Raw genomic sequence first — 20,055 nt, 5'->3', positions numbered from 1 at the left:
AATAATTTTTAAATTTCTAGCTTGATTTCATAGTTGACCCAATGATCATTCAGGAGTAGGTTTTTAATTTCCATGTATTTGCATGGTTTTGAGGGTTTCTTTTGCAGCTGATTTCCAACTTTATTCCAATGTGGTCTGAGAGAGTAGTTGATATAATTTCAATTCTCTTAAATTTGTTGACATATTTTGTGGCCTATCATATCCTGTGGACATATCCTGGAGAATGTCCCATATGCTAATGAATAGAATGCATATTCTGCAGTTGTTGGGTAGAATGTTCTGTAAATAGCTGTTAAGTCCATTTGATCTCGTGTGTAGTTTAAATCCATTGTGTCTTTGTTGACTTTGTCTTGATTACTTCTCTAGTGCTGTCAGTGGAGTATTGAAGTCCCCCACTATTATTGTATTGCCTCTATCTAATTTCTTAGGTCTAGTAGCAATTATTTTATAAATTCGGGAACTCCAGGGTTAGGTGCATATGTATTTAGGATTGTGATATTTTCCTGTTAGACTAGTCATTTTATCATTATATAATGTCCCTCTTTGTTTTTTTCAACTGTTGTTACTTTAAAGTCTGTTTTGTCTTATATAAGAATAGCTATCCCTACTTGTTTTTGCTGTCCATTTGCATGGCATATCTTTTTCCACCACTTTACCTTAAGTTTCTGTGAGTCCTTATATGTTAGGTGAGTCTCCTGAAGACAGAAGATACATGGTTAGTGAATTCTTATCCATTCTGCCATTCTGCATCTTTTAAGTGGAGCATCTAGGCCACTTACATTCAGTGTCAGTATCGAGATGTGAGGTACTCTTCTATTCATAATGCTCATTGTTGCCTGAATACCTTGTCTTTTTTTCATTGTGTTATTATTTTATAGGTCCTGTGAGATTTATGCCTAAAAAATTTCTATTTTGGTGTATTTTGAGGTTTTGTTCCAAGATTTAGAGCTCCTTTTAGCAGTTCTTGTAGGGCTGGCTTTGTAGTGGCAAATTCTCTAAGCCTTTGTTTGTCTGAAAAAAGACTATCTTTTTTTCATTTATGAAGATTCGTTTCACTGGATATGAAATTCTTGGCTGATAATTGTTCTGTTTAGGAGCCTAAATATAGGACCCCAATCCCTTCTAGCTTGTAGTGTTTCTGCTGAGAAATCTCCTGTTATTCTGATGGGTTTTCCCTTATGGGTTACCTGATATTTTTGCCTCACAGCTCTAAAGATTCTTTCCTTCATCTTGACTTTAGATAACCTGATGGCTATGGGCCTAGGCAATAATATTTTTATGATAAATTTCCTGTGTGTTCTTTGAGCTTCTTGTTATTGGATGTCTAGATATCTAGCAAGGACCAAGAAGTTCTCATCAATTATTCCCTCAAATGTATTTTTCAAACATCTCAATTTCTTTTCTTCCTCAGGAACACCAATTATTTTTAGGTTTGGTCATTTAGCATAATACTAAACTTCTTGGAGGCTTTGTTCATTTTTTAAAAATTCTTTTTTCTTTGTCTTTGTCGGATTGGGTTAATTCAAAAACTTTGTCTTCGAGCTCTGATATTCTTTCTTCTACTTGTTCAATTCTATTGTTGAAATTTTCCAGTGTATTTTGCATTTCTCTAAGTGTGTCCTTCATCTTCAGAAGTTGTAATTGCTTTCTATTTATGCTATCTTTTTCTCTGGAGATATTTCCATCCATATCCTGTAACATTGTTTTAATTTCTTTAAGTCGGTATTTACCTTTCTCTGGTGCCTCCTTGATTGGCTTAATAATAGACCCTCTGAATTCTTTTTCTGGCAATTCAGGGATTTTGTCTTGGTTTGTATCCATTGCTGGTGAGCTAGTGCAATCTTTTGGAGGTGTTAAAAAAGTCTTGTTTTTTCATGTTACCAGAATTGCTTTTCTGGTTCCTTCTCATTTGGGTAGACTATGTCATAGGAGAGATCTGGGGCTCAAGAGTTATTCTTCAGATTCTTTTGTCCCATAGTTTGCCTGCTCCGTTGATGTGGTGTTCTCCCACTTCTCCTAGGGATGGGACTACCTGAGAGCCTGACTACAGTGATTGTTATTTCTCTTCTGGGTCTAGCCACCCAGTGGAGCTACCAGGCTCCAGGCTGGTACTGGAAAGTATCTGCAAAGAGTTTTGCAATATGATGTGACTTCAGGTCTCTCAGCCATGGATACCAGCACCTGCCCTGGTGGAGACAGCAGGGGAGTGAAGGGGACTCTGTGAGGGGCCTTGGTTGTAGTTTTATTCAATGCACTGTTTTTTTCTAATGCTGGTTGTGCTGGCAGTAAACTTATCACATGGACAGACTCAGGACCTCTGGTTAGCCAGGATGTTACAGGCAGTGGAGTTAGCTATTGCTTTCTTGGGGCAGGATTGTTCTGCGGTAATGGCTTGAGTTTCTTGGCCTCCAGCCAGGAGGTGGCGCTTTCAAGAGAGCATCAGCTGTGGTATTGTAGAGAGGAAACAAGCTTGCTCTAGCGTAGCCTAGGTAAGTGTTGGGGTTTTTCAGGTGATATGCAGGGCCATATAGCTCCCAAGAGATTATGTCTTTTGCCTTTGGCTACCAGGGCAGGTAGAGAAAGACCATTAGGTGGAGGCAGTGTTAGGTGTGTCTGAGCTCAGACTATTGTTGGGTGGGGTTTGCTGTGGTTGCTGTGGGGGATTGGAGTTAGGTTATCAGGCAGATGGAATCCCCAGAGGGGTTATGGCTGCCTCCACTGCTTCATATAGGTCTCCAGGGAAGTAGAGAAAAGCTGGCAGTGACCAGCCTCATCCAGCTCCCATGCAGTGAGAAAGGCTAGTTTACTCCTGTCATGCTTCCCCAAAAGCCCCATGTTTCTAGACTGGCAGCTGGTAACCAGTGCTGGGAACTTGTCCCTGGCTACAAGCCTCCACACACTAAGAAAACAAGCAGGGCATTCAGGCCCTGCCTTTCCCCAGTGTGACTTCTGTGCTCATATCTGTACTTCCTATTCACCCCCATCCCCAGATTCTGTCCTGGAAAATTTGCACTGGGTCAAAATCCCTACAAAGTTCAGCTAGAAATTTCCTTCTCCCTATGTTCTTTCCCCAGTTCCATTAGCAGCCTGCCCCAAGGACCCATGTGAGATGAATTCAGAAATGGCTTCCCTGGGCTTTTCTATGGCCCAGGAGTGCTTACAGGGCTTTTCCCACTGCTGCTTCTTTTATATTTCACCCAGCTCTCTAAATTTGCCTCAGCTCTAGGCAAAGTTAAATTCTTCTCCCATAATCTGGATTTTCAGGCTCCCTGGTGAGGATGTGTGTTTCGAGGTGGACCTTTCCCCTCTCCCACTTTGGGTACTCGCTGATTTTCAGCTGTCTCAGAGTTTGCAGCAGCAAGCCACTTCTTTCAAAGCGTCTGTTAATTCTTTCAGTTTTCCTGGTATGTTCCTTCAGTAGTTCTTGGAGCAAAAGTTCATGATGTGAGTCTCCACACACTGTTTTGTCCATCTGAGTGGTAGTTGCAAGTCAGTCCTGCCTCCCATCTGCCATCTTCCCTCCTTTCCTAAATCACCTTTTTAAAAAATCTTTACAACCACCTTACAAGGTAAGCACAATCATCATTGCCCATTTGCTGAATGATAAGATTGAGACTTAGCTACTTCCACATGATCTCAAGACCAGTAAGTATCAGGTCAGGGTTAGAATACACTCATCCAGATTCCAGAATGTTAAACATTAAATATGTTGTCAACACTTATGCTCTAATATGGTGCCTAATGTGGACATAAAAAGTGATAAAACTCTTTGAGTATATATTGATAAGACTCATACTTTGGAATCTAGAAATGTTCTCTGACCTTGCATATGTATTTGAAGTACAAGTCTAAGGGAAAGGCAAAGGTAGTTTTGTAAATTGTAGGGTCTGTCAGCCTCATTTATGTTGCTGAAATTGTAAGAAAATTGAAAATCTGAAATCAAGAAACTTATTAAGCATATCATGTTATATTCATGCAATTTAATATTATTATTAAAATTATATTCTGTTAAATTTATTGACCTAGAAATATATTGTGTATGCATATGTAATAAGTTACAGTATCACATGATAGCATTAATGTAATTTAATGAATATAAATGAGCCACAAATTTATGAATTATAATCTCAAATATAAAAATAACTAACATAAATTATACTGGGGGACAATTGCAGAAATATTAATTCTGCCTAGTAGGTGACAATGTCTTGTTGTTTTAAACATATTTGGTTCTATTTCCAAATGTTCAACAATTTTGATGCATAATTTTAAAATGCAATTCAATCATAAAAATAAAGTTTTGAAGTTTATCTATTTCACTTTTCAGCAACATATTGACTCCCCAAAATAGATTATATCTATATTCTAGTCTGTGGAAGAAAGAAAGAAAGAGAGAAGAAAGAAAGAAAGACAGAAAGAAAGAGAAAGAAAGAAAGAGAAAGAAAGAAAGAGAAAGAGGCAACTCTTACTTATCCAGAGGATCCAAGGATTCTTTATAGGCCTGAGAAGTCAGCCACAATGGCAAAGCTTCAGCCAAACAGATGAAACATCAATGTTCTGGAATTATCCTTGATGGAAAGTAGAAACTGTGGAAAAAACATTAGCAAAAAGCAGGATGATTATTTTGGATATTTTCATGGAAGCAGCAGGTGCTTCAAAGTTTTGTCTTCATTAGAAAAGCAATGGCTGTCTGGATGTCTATCTTTGGGTGTTCACTGAGAGTTTCAATATTTGACATGATCCATGGCATCACTGCTATTACCTAACAGAACTGAGGAAGAGTCAGGAAAGAATCACACAAAATGGTTATATAAAGGGTTTGTATTAACAACTTGCAAATTTAAAAAAGTGATTATTCATATTAATAATATTAGACATCTGAAATTAGACACTTGGATTAGACAAGTGAAAAGGACTGGAGAGTAATTAATAAATGGAAAGAGAAATATGAATTTTTTCAAAATGTGGCTTGAAAGAGAAGTTAAGAGAAACTAAGAATAAGTCCATAAGTTTCAAAATCCATCTAAGAAATAGTAGAAAAAAAAAGACCCAAAGCTCCTAAGAAGGGGGAAGAAAAAGAGAATATTTGAAGAAAATATAATCCAATACTTTCTATAAAGAAGATTTAAAAAGCATTATTCAGAATAAAAGAATACCAATAGTCAACAGAGATTAAAAGAAAAAATACCTACACATAAACACACTGTAATGAAACCTTGAACATTTTATTTAAGGGGCCATTCCAAAAGACCACCAAAAGAAAGTTAAATTTCTTTTAATGAAAGATACCAGATGTTTCCTAGAACTGACAATTTCAGGAAGAATAAATGAGAAATGACTTTAAGGACAATATTTGACTGAGACTTGTATAGAGATTTAAGTTCAGAAATTTTCTGACATACGAGGACCCAGAAATTTATCATACATATAGGCTTTTTGACAGAATAACTAGAGAATGTAATACATCAGAAAGGAAATCTCAAATGATACAATGCAACTGAAAAAATAGGAAACAAGTATAAGTGGATACATTGTTTCTGTGTTAAAATTAAAAAAAATAAACTGAAGGCAAATAAAAGGTTGGAAAACAACTGACCACAATTTTCAAAAAGTACTGTCAAGGAGAAACAAGAACTATGCCACATTTACTGTAAATAAGTGCAGAAGTACAATAAGATTTTATTAGATTCGGCAAACTAAATACTTCCAACAACTTTCCCATGATGCAAAATTCCATTGTATTTGCTTGGATATATTTTATCTGAGAATATTATGCTGCACTGTTACATTATTTTCCAATTTATAATTAAGATTTTTCTCACGGTCCCGCTGCCGCCGCCACCGCGGTCACTCGGCACCGCGGCTGCCACCGCTGCCACCACTGCCACCACGATCGCTTATCACAGGTTTCTGCAGTTGAACTCCAAAGTGCAGAAGGGTTTGGAAAGTAGCTGTATTCCTCAGGGTGGCACTGGGCACTGGTGCTGTTCCCATAGATGATCCTGAAGATGGACGCAAGCACTGGGTGGTGATCGTGGCGGGTTCAAATGGCTGGTATAATTACAGGCACCAGGCAGCTGCGTGCCATGCCTACCAGATCATTTACCGGAATGGGATTCCAGACGAGCACATCATTGTTATGATGTACGATGACACTGCTCACTCTGAAGACAATCCCACTCCAGGAATTGTGATCAACAGGCCCAATGGCATGGATGTCTATCAGGGATTCCCGAAGGACTGACTATACTGGAGAGGATGTTACCCCACAAAATTTCCTTGCTGTGTTGACAGGCGATGCAGAAGCAGTGAAGGGCATAGGAACCGGGAAAGTCCTGAAGAGCGGTCCCCAGGATCATGTATGTGTTCGTTTACTTCACTGACCATGGATCTACTGGAATACTGGTTTTTCCCAATGAAGATCTTCATGTAAAGTACCTGAATGAGACCATCCATTACATGTACATACATAAAATGTACCAAAAGATGGTGTTCTATATTGAAGCCTGTGAGTCTGGGTCCATGATGAACCACCTGCCTGGTGATACTAATGTTTATGCAACTACTACTGCCAACCCCAGAGAGTCGTCCTACACCTGTTACTATGATGAGAAGAGGTCGACGTACCTGGGGGACTGGTACAGCGTCAACTGGATGGAAGACTCAGACGTGGAAGATCTGACTAACCAGACGCTGCACAAGCAGTACCACCTGGTAAAATCACACACCAATACCAGCCACATCATGCAGTACGGAAACGAAACGATCTCCACATTAAAGTGATGCAGTTTCAGAGTATGAAACACAAAGCCAGTTCTCCTATCTCCCTGCCTCCAGTCACACCCCTTGACCTCACCCCCAGCCCTGAGGTGCCCCTCATGATCGTGAAAAGGAAACTGATGAACACCAACGATCTAGAGGACTCCAGGCAGCTCACAGAGGAGATCCAGCGGCATCTGGATGCCAGGCACCTCATTGAGAAGTCAGTGCGCAAGATCGCCTCCTTGCTGGCAGCGTCCGAGGCTGAGGCGGAGCAGCTCCTGTCTGAGAGAGCCCCGTTCACGGGGCATAGCTGCTACCTGGAGGCCCTGCTGCACTTCCAGACCCACTGCTTCAACTGGCACTCCCCCACGTGCGAGTATGCGTTGAGACATTTGTACGTGCTGGCCAACCTTTGTGAGAAACCGTATCCGCTTCACAGGATAAAATTGTCCATGGACCACGTGTGCGTCGGTCGCTACTGAAGAGCTGCCTCCTGGAAGCTTTTCCAAGTGGAAGCTCTCCCCCGAATGTGTGCTAATCAGAGACTGAAGAGGTGGAGTGAGAAGTCCCCGCTGCTCCGGGCCCTCCTGGGGAGTCCCCACTCTAGGGCTCGCTCCAGGACTTTCCTCACAGGATGACTTTCTCGCTGTTACCTACTTCCCCAGTCTTCTCTGAAAACCTACAAATTGGAGTGGGGAAAGCTCTGTATTGAGAAGGGTCATATTTGCTTTCTAGGAGGATTTTTGGTCTGTTGTTGTTTTGCCCGTTAGTTTTAAGGAGCAGGAAGTTCATGGGGGCTTCTGTAGCCCCCCTCAAAAGGAGTCTTTATTCTGAGAAATTCGAAGCTGAAACCTCTTTAAATCTTCAGAATGATTTGATTGAAGGGGGCCGCAAGCCCCAAATGGAAAACTATTTTTAGAAAATATTATGATTTTTTATTGCTTTTGTATTTAGTTCTGCCAGTGTTCAAGTCCTAAAAAATAAAGATTTATAACAGAGTCCCCCCAAAATAAAATAAAATAAAATAAAAAGTTTTTCTTCCTTTTATGGAAAAAAAAAAAAACACTTACTTTATAGTAAACCCAAATTGCTTTTTTTGAGAGTCAAGCATTCCATTCTTGAAAAAGTTTTGGATTAATAGGATGTGTTTTGTCATTACCTGATCTTACAACTTATTCTCAGATTCAGTGACTCCATTTTAGTATGCTGGATATTTTAAGCTATTATTTGACTGGCTACCTTGTGTCTGCTCTGCATAGTTGTCTTAATTTTAGTTTCTAAACATACTTTCCAGGTAGTGACAAAAATACGTGAAGCAATATATGAATTAGGTTCTGCTCAGGTAGACTGGCTTTAAATGATCATTTTAGCAATGATGGAAGACAAGTTTTGGGGTCGTGTTTTGCTTTAAGTCTTACCTAAATATTATCTCCTATCGAAGGGAAGAAATTACACTTGATGTTTACAGGTATGTAAATAAAAAGTCTTAAAACATGTTCCTAACATGTGAATAAAGCTTATTTTCTGTTTTCATCCCTCTTAAGTATTTTATGGTTACCAGAAATCAATGTCATCAGTGATAGAGTGACAGAAATAACGTAAGTGTGTTAGAAAACTAGGGGTCACTTCCGCGATTCTACTGATCCGTGAGTGCTATTAAGAAGGTTCCTAAGTGTCTTATATTGTGCAAGATACAATATTTGAACTAATTTTTTTTTTTCTTTTCTTGAGACAGAGTCTCGCTCTGTCGCCCAGGCTGGAGTGCAGTGGTGTGACCTCAGCTCACTGTAAACTTCCTCTCCCGGGTTCAAGTAATTCTCCTGCCTCAGCCTCCTGAGTAGCTGGGATTACAGGCCTGCACCACCACACCCAGCTAATTTTTGTATTTTTAGTAGAAACGGGGTTTCACCATGTTGGTCTCGAACTCCTGACCTCAAATGATGCACCCACCTCAGCCTCCCAAAATGCTGGGATTACAGGCATGAGCCAATGGGCCTGGCCACTGAACTAAAATTTTTATTGGGCTTAGATCACCATAATTTAAGAAAGGAGACTATCTGTTAAATGTTGTATGTAATGAAATAACATAATTTATTACTTATTAATTATATAACTTCTAACTAAACTGTGAACAGTTATTTAGCACATTGAGGCAACTTTTGAAGGTTATTCTGTAATTTTGCAAAAGTATTCAATTTTAGTTAAAACTAACTTTATTTCAGTTTAGTTAGCATTTTACATATATTTTATAACATACGTTTTTTCTCAATTACTTTTATAGTTTATGTTTATAATAATGATAACATAAAAGTTTTATCACTGTAATCCCAGCACTTTGGGAGGCTCAGGTGGGCAGATCACGAGGTCAGGAGATCGAGACCATCCTGGCTAACATGGTGAAACCCCATTTGTTCTAAAAATACAAAAAATTAGACAGATGTGGTGGTGGGCACCTGTAGTCCCAGCTACTCAGGAGGCTGAGGAAAGAGAATGGTATGAACCTGGGAGGCAGAGCTTGTAGTGAGCCGAGATGGCGCCACTGCACTCCAGCCTGGGTGACAGAGCGAGAATCTGTCTCAAAAAACAAAACAAAACAAAACAAAACAGTTTTATCGTGTGTATATCTATATCTAATAGCTGTATCTATATTTAACTTATCTATACCCATATAAATGATGCTTATACTGAATATTCTATTGGTTCTTAATTTTGATATTAGAAATAATAGTTTCTAAGAACATACAAAGTACATTACAAAATGATTGTTACAACACAAATTGTTTACCTTTTGAATAATATTTTTAACTGAATATTGAAAATTCTACTCTAAATCACCTATATTAAACCATAAGACAACTACTTTAATATCATCAAGTTATTAGAAAAATGAAAAGAATTTCTCAAAGTTTTTTAATAATCTCAAAAAATAAAGATTAATTCTGATCAAAATAATACTTTGTCTTCACCTATTTATGTATAAAACAGTTCTTTAGGCACATTTGAGAAAACTCACTTAAAACTGTAGTAGCTTATGTTTATTTAATGTGTCCTATGTATTGGATCATATTTAAGCGCTTCATTAAAATTATATAATTTCATTCACAAAGTAACTGTAGAAGTTAATAAAATCATTTCTGTTGTGCTAAAAATGTATGCAAAAGAGTGGCTAGAATATGAAGCCTAAAATTTAATCTAATCAAAGGAGGAAGGTAAGCAATGAAATGATTGATGACTTGGAGGTCCTGATACGATTTTAAGAACTGTTGAAGGTGAAATGTTAGAGTGAGCTTTAGAAGTAAGAGATGGGCCGGGCGCAGTGGCTTACTCCTATAATCCCAGCATTTTGGGAGGCCAAGGTGGGCGGATCATGAGGTCAGGAGATCGAGACCATCCTGGCTAACAAGGGGAAACCCCGTCTCCACTAAACAATACAAAAAAATTAGCTGGGTGTGGTGGCAGGCGCCTGTAGTCCCAGCTACTTGGGAGGCTGAGGCAGGAGAATGGCATGAACCGGGGAGCGGAACTTGCAGTGAGCCAAGATTGCACCACTGCACTCCAGCCTAGGAGACAGAGTGAGACTCCGTCTCAAAACTTAAAAAAAAAAAAAGAAAAATTTAAAAAAAAAAGTAAGAGATGGTAATTATTTGGATGCTTAAAGTCAGATTTCAAATGACAAACATTTTGACTTTGACAATGAGATTTCTCATGTAGACTGGTGTGTGATGCATAAAGTACATAGATGGTCTGATGGAACTTGGGATAATCTGAATCCCTTTACATGAGTGGACCACACAAATACTATTGATTTCTATGTGTATCATAACATAAAAAACTTTGGGAAGCAAGGGGCTAAATGGCACATGTATCAGTTTTATCTTCTCTATGAGATAAAAATGCAGAACATTGAGATTTACCTACATAATAATACAAAGAAAAATTATTTCTGCTCAGTATTCAAACAATTTTTAAAATTTACCTATACATTTCCAGTCCCCTAGTTTTCTATTATCTATCCACCAGCAATTAGCTAGGAGTTCCTGGTCCTATCTCAAAACATGTTACTATATGAGAATTATCCATGTTACTCTTCAGTTTCATATAACAGAAACCATTCTATTCAGTTTAAGCAGAACAAAAGGTAATACAAAACATTTTCACACTTCAAAACTATTGAAGGCAGGACATAAGCAGATGCTAGCATGGTTGGGTGGACAGTCCAGGAAATTCTCTGACAACTACCAGAGTAGATCCATGAAGGAATTAGCCATTCTGTGTTACCTTCTCATTCCACAATTAAATGCCCATAGCTACAATGTAGGGACTGAGTAGACACCACTATGGTTTTGAATCTAAGGGGTATGGTAGTTGCTACAATCTAAACTATTAAAACAGACACTTGTTATATACCACCTCTTTTGACACTTACTAACCAACCAAATGTAAACCAGCCTGAATTAATCCAAACATACACATTGTTTAAGTGAAGGAAATTGACTTTTACTGTTCCATCCTCTTCCTTTGAGGAAGGCACACTAGAAACAGTTTAGAATATATGCCAGTGAGCCAATCTATTGTACCTGTGACAATGACCTTTTGAAATTCAAATTATCTTCTCCTGGTCCTAAATTTTCTCAACTATAAAATTAGGTGGGTATATTAGAAAATACATAAGATGAATTCCATTTCAAGCATTCTATGAACAGCTAGGAATAGAACAAGTCAAAAAAAGTACATACCATAGAAAATACTGAAGACTATGAATTAAAATATGTGTAAGGTTGACTAAAATCATAACAATATATTTGACATATGAGCAAATTCATTTTTAAAAAATAACCATTAAGACTTTTGATAGAAATGTGAAATTTATGCTTGTTCTGGAATCATAGTTGCTAATCTAAACAACTTCTTCCAAGATTTTCTTTTGAGTCATAAATATAAATACACACATGCACACACACACCCTTCACACACAAGGCATGTGTTTACATTGCTTTTACTAAGGAATAAGATGAAAGGATTAAAATGAGATGGTGCTGTTCAAAACTAAATGATTCAAAATTCTTTTTGTGTAACTTATGAATAGCTTCATCCAATACTTATAAATACAATTCATGCCTTTTGGCTGTAAGTCTAAGTAACAACAACACAAATATAAGGAAAATTTGTATTGCCTTATCTAAAATGAGTGATCATGATTACCATTTGTTTACAAAGGGAAATTCCATTTTCCTGCCCTGCAATTAGTAGACTAACACAGATAACATTTGAGAAGTATTGCTAATTAATTGTTAACAACCTGCTGGGAACATAACCAAGACAAACACAAAATTGGAAAAGTAGTTATCAAGTGAGCTGGAGCAGAAATGATTTAAGAATTTTAATCAGAATTTTTGGTAGAAAGTACTTATTTAGCTTGGCTACCTAAATGAATGAGGCATTAAGTAAAGAAAATGGGGATGGCCAAGCTTAATTTACTAAGCATAGCGTTCTTTGTACTCTTTTAGTTATTTTAAACAATGTTTTATGGCTTGGTTTATTTATGAAATGATTTAACAATTTTTCTAAGTTATGATCGTAAAATTAGTTGCTATTTCACTTTCTGCTTTTGCAAATTTAAAAGGTTTTCAACAACCAGGACTGACAAATTTTTAATTTATATTAAAATATGAGTATATAAAAATATGTGGAATTTAAGAGTCAGTGAATAGTATTATAACTAGTTCTGTAAAGTCAATTTAAACTAGCCTTTATCAAAAATAAATAAGGCATAAAACACAACAAAAACCTCAGCAGTTTTTCGATACAGTCCCAATGTTCTCTCCTTGTATTTTTAAGTTATTATGCATCATAATTGGCAAAGGTCTTATTTTTCTCCTCCTCCTGTTCATTCCACCTAACCCAAATCACTCACTACTTGTTTCTCCATTTTTATTTTTACATTAAGCTCTCACTCCTTAATATTTTCTCATTTATTGATTTTATCAAGTTAAAATTTAGGAGAGAATTAGTCCATATTATGTTTTGCCAATGAAGCAACTGGCAGTTTATTTATCCACTGATTTATTAAACTTGTCATTATTACATATCTTTATATTGGAGGTGCTGATCCAAAAACTGGTGTGAAATCATTGATTTTACAAATTATGTCATGTCCTTCTGAAGCTTTTAATTGAATAAAAGGTATACTTGGTGTCATGCCTGTCAATGATGCATGTTTTTAGAGAAAAGTAAAATGCATTAATGGAATAGAGCTTGGGGAAGGGGTAGTACAAATTGCCTTTTTAAATAGGCTAAGCAAGAAGGACAAAGAGTAGAGATATTGGAAAGTTTTCTAAGAGCCACAACGTACAAAATACTATAAACCATTATAACCACTTAACACTTATGTGTTGTGGGCAGCCATTGGTGGGATTTTGAGCAGGAGATGAAATCATTTTATTTTATTTTTCAAAGGATTACTCTGTTTGAAGTTTACAAAATTGACTCTGGAGGCAAAATGGAAAGTATAGTCCTCTTTGGAGCATATTTCAGGGGTGCAGGTGAAAAACTAGAATGTTAGAATAGATATATTGAGAAATGGTTAGCTAAAACATAATTTGCCATGAGATTGGGAACATAAACTTTAAGCACAAGGTTAATGAAGACCCTAAAAGTAGTCTTCTTAGCTTCTCAGTAGAAAAGCATTGTAAAACAAGGGGTTTATTAAACGGAGCTAGACTCATCATACCTCTCATGAACATATATAGAGAGAATTATGACAGACTGCTTCTAGATTGTTTTTCTGTTTTTCCTTGATAATTCTCAAACTAATATTCTATTTCTATAAACTTTTTGTTTGCTTTTATTACTTTATACTTACTTCCTAATTTTTATATTTATGAGGTTTTTTTTACTTTTAAAATATGACTTCAAACCATTTTCCCAGGACTGAACCCTTTTCTAAGTTTTAGAAATGAAAAGGCATTTCCATTTCAGACTAATAAGTTATTTCAGAATATTGAGACTAAATAGTTTTGTACTATTTATTTAAAATATTAAAAGCATTATTCTATATTGAACTCATTCAAGTAGTGTAAAGAGAAAAATGATACAGGAAGAAAAAATCTGTGAAATGACAGAGTAATTGTTACCTCTGAGAGTCAGCTTCACCTAGTCTATGCCTAAGGGTACCAATACTTAAAATATGCATTGAAAACCACATGAGAAACCAATAATAAATATCAAAGACTATCATATTAGTCAAAATTAATCTAGAAAAAAATTGCTGTATGGCATATGTAATTTAATGCTAGTAACAAATGTGAATTAAATTATAAAATTTGATAAATTAAGATAAACAAAATTTATTTTCCATGTGCTAGGCTCTGTATAAAGTGATAAAGTAAACAGATGTAACATGCCATTTTAGATCTTGTGTCTTATTAAGGGACAGAGACATCCAATAGATAAACACAACTGTAGTAACTAATGTCGATTGCAAAGTGGAGAAATGTGCAATGAAGTGTACATAAAGAAAACTATGTTTATAGTGGCACTGTTCACAATAGCAAAGACTTGGAACCAACCTAAATGTCCAACAACAATAGACTGGATTAAGAAAATGTGGCATATATACACCATGGAATACTATGCAGCCATAAAAAATGATGAGTTCATGTCCTTTGTAGGGACATGGAAGAAACTGGAAACCATCATTCTCAGCAAACTATCTCAAGGACAAAAAACCAAACACTGCATGTTCTCACTCATAGGTGGGAATTGAACAGTGAGAACACATGGACACAGGAAGGGGAACATCACACACCAGGGACTGTTGTGGGGTGAGGGGAGGGGGGAGGGATAGCATTAAGAGATATACCTAATGCTAAACGACGAGTTAATGGGTGCAGCACACCAACATGGCACATGTATACATATGTAACAAACCTGCACGTTGTCCGCATGTACCCTAAAACTTAAAGTATAATAATAATAAAACTAAAAAAAAAAAGAAAACTACCGAAGAGGTTTAATGTAGATTAAGTGATGCTTAAAAGCCAGATATATTTTGATAAAACTTGCTTATTGAGAATCAAAGAATAAGTCAGGGAAAATGGGTGAATTCATCAGAGATTAGCCAGATTCCACCAAAACTAGGAGGTGCATGTATGTTTTATAAATAAGACAAGGAGAGAAATAAGGTCACTCAATGATTTTGAAGTAGGCGATTCAGAACAGGCGTAATGGAAAGGTTTAGTTGAGCAGTGTCCTGGGAGATTGAATTCACAGAAGCATTTGCATATAAGTGCAAATAGATAAGCAGACAGGACTAAAAATATGACAATGGACATGATGGACCAAGATTATCACGGAAATTGTGCCTCTAGCTTTGTTCCTATGGCTTCATAAGGGAGATACAGCAGATTACAAGGCAGTTTCTTCTGTCAGTGAACACTTACCAGAGTATATCCACCTTCTTGTGTGGCTGTATTTACAGATTTTGTAGAAGCATTTGTGTGTGGGTGAGCAGGGGCATTTCATTATTTGCAGAAGTTTGGAATTTCTAACTAGGGGATCGAGGGCAATCAAATGGAAAGTGATTAGCTTTAATATGAGAGTTCCACAAGGGAAACAGATACAATGTCAACAAACTGAAATCAATATATTTGTATTTTTTTCATTTATCAGCAATAAGCTACTAAATATAAGGACAAAAGCTTCCATTCACAATAACAAGAAACACGTTGAAAACGTTTCTAATAATATACTTTAAAACAAAAAAAAGGATACAGTTAATGAACATTTAATATATTACTGAAGAAAAAAGACAATTTATATAAACTGTATTACTGAATGGGATGATTTAGTATATTTTTAAAATACTAATCTCAAATTTAATACAATTTCAGTTAACAGGTAAACATAAATTTTAATGAAATTCCCAGGTACCAAAGTTTATCTGAAAGAGAAAATATAATCAAATAGCTATTTCAGTTTTTTTAAAAAGCAGAATAATTAGAATTAGAAGGCAATTTATTAATTGTACAAAATATACTACATAACTACATAATTACAATCAATAAGACAGTTTTGTATTTCTATTGATACGGAAATTTGGAAAAACAAAATAGAACAGGTAATTCAGAAAGAGACAGATGTTTATATAGTTGTGAAAAGGAACAAAACACACACACAAACATATACACAGTTTGAAGAGAAGAGCAAGCATTATAACTAGGTTTAAATATGGCAGATAATTTCAAAGTAAAGATCTGGAATTTAAAATAACTATGATGAAGATGCTAAGCTTTCTAATGTAAAAGGCTGATACTGTGCAAGAATCAATGGGTATTATAACCAGAGAAATGAAAATGCTCAAAATTTAAAGGAAATGCTAAAATCAAAATATTATAACAGAAATCAAAATGCCTTTGTTGAATTTATCACACTGACAATGGCCAAGGAAGAATCATTGAGCTTGAATATATGTCAATGGAAATATTAAACCTAAAATACAAAGAAAAAAGTACAAGAAACATAAAAGACTATCCAAAAATTGAGGGACAAATATGAAGTATAATTTACAAATAATGGGAAAACTAGGATACTAGGAATAGACTAAAGAGAGAAAGAAACAGAATAATAGTTGGGAGGTTTCCAAAATGAATGGCATAAACCAAAATAAATATTCAGGAAACTCAGAGAATGCCATACAAGATAAACATTTACAAATCTACAGTTAGACATATCATATTTAAACTACAGAAAATATAGAAAAAAGCCAGATTGAAAAAAATCTAAAAATCTAGAAATAATCCAGATTTTTTAAAAAATTCTAAAACACATTACCTATACAGGAGAAAGAATAAGAATTATGTGAGTCTTTTCTTCAGAAACCTTCTAAGCAAAAAGAAAGTATAATTAAATATTTAAAATGTTGAAAGTAAAAAGCACCAACCTAGCATTTTGAATTTAGTGAGATTATTCTTTAATATGTAAGGATAATAAAACAGACAAATGATCAATAAGGAAACAGATAACTTAGACAACACTATAAACCAATTGGAACTAACAGCACACAGAATATTTCACCAACAAAAACAGAATGTACATTTTTATCAAGTGCACACGAGGTAGTATTTGGGGACACAGTGCTCTCTGAACCCATAACTGCTTTTTTGAAAGTGTATTAATTTTAACAAGAAAAAGGTTGTTATTCCTCCCAGATAAGAAAAGCATGGACAGGTAGTCAAGTGTTGGTGAGGTGTCTCCATATTGTCTTCAGGGACATAGGCTTCTGTAATTTTCCACTATCATCCCACTATAATATCATCTATCTTTATGTTCACAAGATGGCTACTGGTTGTGTTCCAGCCTAAAGACCACATCTCAGACCAGAACAAGAGGTAGGGGAGGAAGAAGTGTAAAAATTATGGTGTTTTCCAAAAAATTTTCTGGAAGATCTGCCACAGCCTCACATTTTGTAACTTGTTGAAAACTGAATTGTATTAGCACCACTAACTGCAAGGCAGGCTGAGAATTCTAACATTTCATATGAATATTTTATATTAAATGAAATCGAAGTCAGCAAGTAAAGAAAAAAACAGAAAATGGAAATTGAATTGGTGACAACTTGTCCATATCAGAAATGTATAACTGTGTGTTAGAGAACATAACATAAAGTGCTTCAACATATTATTCATTGTTGATTGGGGGAAAATAAGCGGAACCATGATATTTGACATCAGAACTTTTAAAGAAATTTGATATAGCAAGAAAATGTGATTATACCATGAGAAGAAGGAAGATACTAATAAATGCAATTATTTGTCCATATCAAAAGCTATATAACATTAAGCAGAAGAACACAGAAAGCTGTCAGGATTGATTTTCACCAATGTCTTTTTTTGTCTTCGATAATGATTCATATATATGCTTATTAGCAGTCTTGGGTACGCAAGAAAAAATGGACCAAAACATCCTCAGATTTAAAAATCGACAAAATTAAAATTTCAGGTGTTAACTGAAAACTCCTTCAGTCTACTGGATTTCACCAAACTGCAACCAAGCAGCTTGTTATTTGGCTGTCATATCTCACTTAGGAAACTGTTCAGTTGGTAAGTTAAAGTTTTCTTCCTTTTTAATCTGTTTTTTTTTTTGGCTTAAATACTATTTTATTCATTAAGTATAGTAAAATGTTACTTTGTTAATTGATTTACACTGCAAACATGGTTGTCTTGGTGTAGAAGAAAAATTATTTTGCCATATGGTACTTTATTGCTTTACTTACTTTATTTTGCCATATGGTACTTTATTCCTTTATTTAATAAACTTACTGTGCAATTGTTAAATATTTGTATAATTGAAATTATAAATGCTTTCTATTATTCAGGTTTGTTAAGTAACTTGTTAAAAGGGTTTTAATTGTATGTGGGGGAATTGGATGGGGATTTTTTCACTAAATTATTTTTTCCTATTTAAAATAAGGGAATATGTACTCTTGTTTTCTAAAAATTAGCTATCCGGCAAATTTGCAGGAAGAAATTAAACTAATGAGAAATGCCTGTATTGAAGAAAAAAGTTTATTTGCTGATGCAGGTTTATTGTTTGTTTGTTCAAATCCAGTGGGAAATGTCAATCTTTACTTGGCTGTATGCTGATAATTATTTGGCACATTAATTGATAGCTCCCTCTTTTTGAACCGCAATCTTTGTGTGCTTTCGCTAACATCTTTCCGTTGGCATTCAGCCTGCACAAACACTGGTTATACACGCTCTCTTATCATCCTTATCACCTACTTAAACTATAAAATGCGGACCATTTTAGGTTCTATTATTTGTTCTCCTCTCCATATAGACTTACTTCTTGGTCATCCAGGTCCATATCCTTAAATGCAATTCATGGACCCATGATTCAAGAACATATACGATCACCCTCAAACTTCAACTCACATTGTGATATCTACATCCATCTGAATTACCAGCATTTTTACATGTATATCTAATAGACAGGATGAACAAAAGCCCCAGTTTTCTATGAGCAGCTGCAGTTTTCTCTCATACTGTGACCACTAACAATACTCAACTTTTAAAACATATAACCTGGTTTGTAAAATAAAGTGTATGGTCACTCTGCTAAGCTGATAGGATCTTGAACTTTATGTGTCTACAGCCAAAGTCATAAAAAATTAATTTTGTATTTGTATAAAATATCAGGAAAGAAGTGTTTTATAGACAGATAATATAGCTAAAATATATTCATTAAAAATAATAATTATATGCTATAAACCTATGTCAATGAAGTATTAAAGCATTACCAATATCTTTTAATTCACCTGTATGAAATTGATGGAACTTCATCCTCACCATTCTTTCTGAGCCATATCTAATATTCTGAATATATATATCCCATCCTTTTGCTTTTCTTTAGGGTTTACTATTGTGACTCTGAATATTTATTAGTTTTGCCTGAGTTTGAGATTGTATTAATGGAATTATGTCCTGTAAAGTTGTAGAATAGCATATTTTACTAGTGGTAGTTTTTAGCATTCATTCTGGTTCGTGCAGTTATATTGAATTCTTAGTCACTTATCTGAGGTATTTTTATGTATAAATATGCATACAGATAGATATATATGTATTTCAATAAGGTCAGCCATTTGACTTATTCAGTATTTATGCTACCATCAAACTAGTGCTATAACATATTGCAAATGTGTCAGAATACTCACTTTCAAATTCCCTTTTTTAATATACCTAAGGAGTAGAAATGCTACATTGTATGTCATACACATGTTCACCTTTGTTAGGCAATGCCAAACACTTTCAGAATGTAATTGTAGCAATGTATTCTCCATACCAGTGGTGCATTACTTTTTTAAAATTCCAAATATTTATGTGCTTTAAAAATGAAAAGTGCCCAATCTGGGAGTGTGGAATTATGTTTAGTATAGTACATTTTCATTTTATCAATGAATAAAAATGGACATGGTTCCTCTGTAAAGTGCTATTCTATTTTACTGATTTTTATATTGAAGACTATTTTTTGTTCCTGAATAATCACACTTTAAAAAAATTCTCAGTAATAAACCCTCTTAGTATTTTATGTTGAAAGTATCTCCTAATTTTGTTGTCTTTCCATTTTTTCACCACATTTTGATAAACAAAGATTGCTCATTTGAAAATAGTTGTTTTAGATGAGTTTTACTTTATAATTTTTGCTGCTAAAAAATATTTAAGGCCAGAGCCAGGAAGTTGAAGCTGACTTTCTCTGAGGAAGTCTTTGATAAGTTCCTGTTACCAGTCTGCCATA

General features: G+C 35.3%; 1 pseudogene; it reads left to right on the top strand.

Moving 5' to 3' along the window:
• Positions 1-6,163: 6,163 nt before the first annotated feature.
• LOC467279 (legumain-like) lies at positions 6,164-7,268 on the top strand (annotated as a pseudogene).
• Positions 7,269-20,055: the final 12,787 nt, after the last annotated feature.

The sequence above is a fragment of the Pan troglodytes genome, chromosome 14, assembly GCF_028858775.2.
Source record: "Pan troglodytes isolate AG18354 chromosome 14, NHGRI_mPanTro3-v2.0_pri, whole genome shotgun sequence".
NCBI classification, from domain to species: Eukaryota; Metazoa; Chordata; class Mammalia; order Primates; family Hominidae; genus Pan; species Pan troglodytes.
This window is presented reverse-complemented; position numbering and strand designations above follow the sequence as displayed.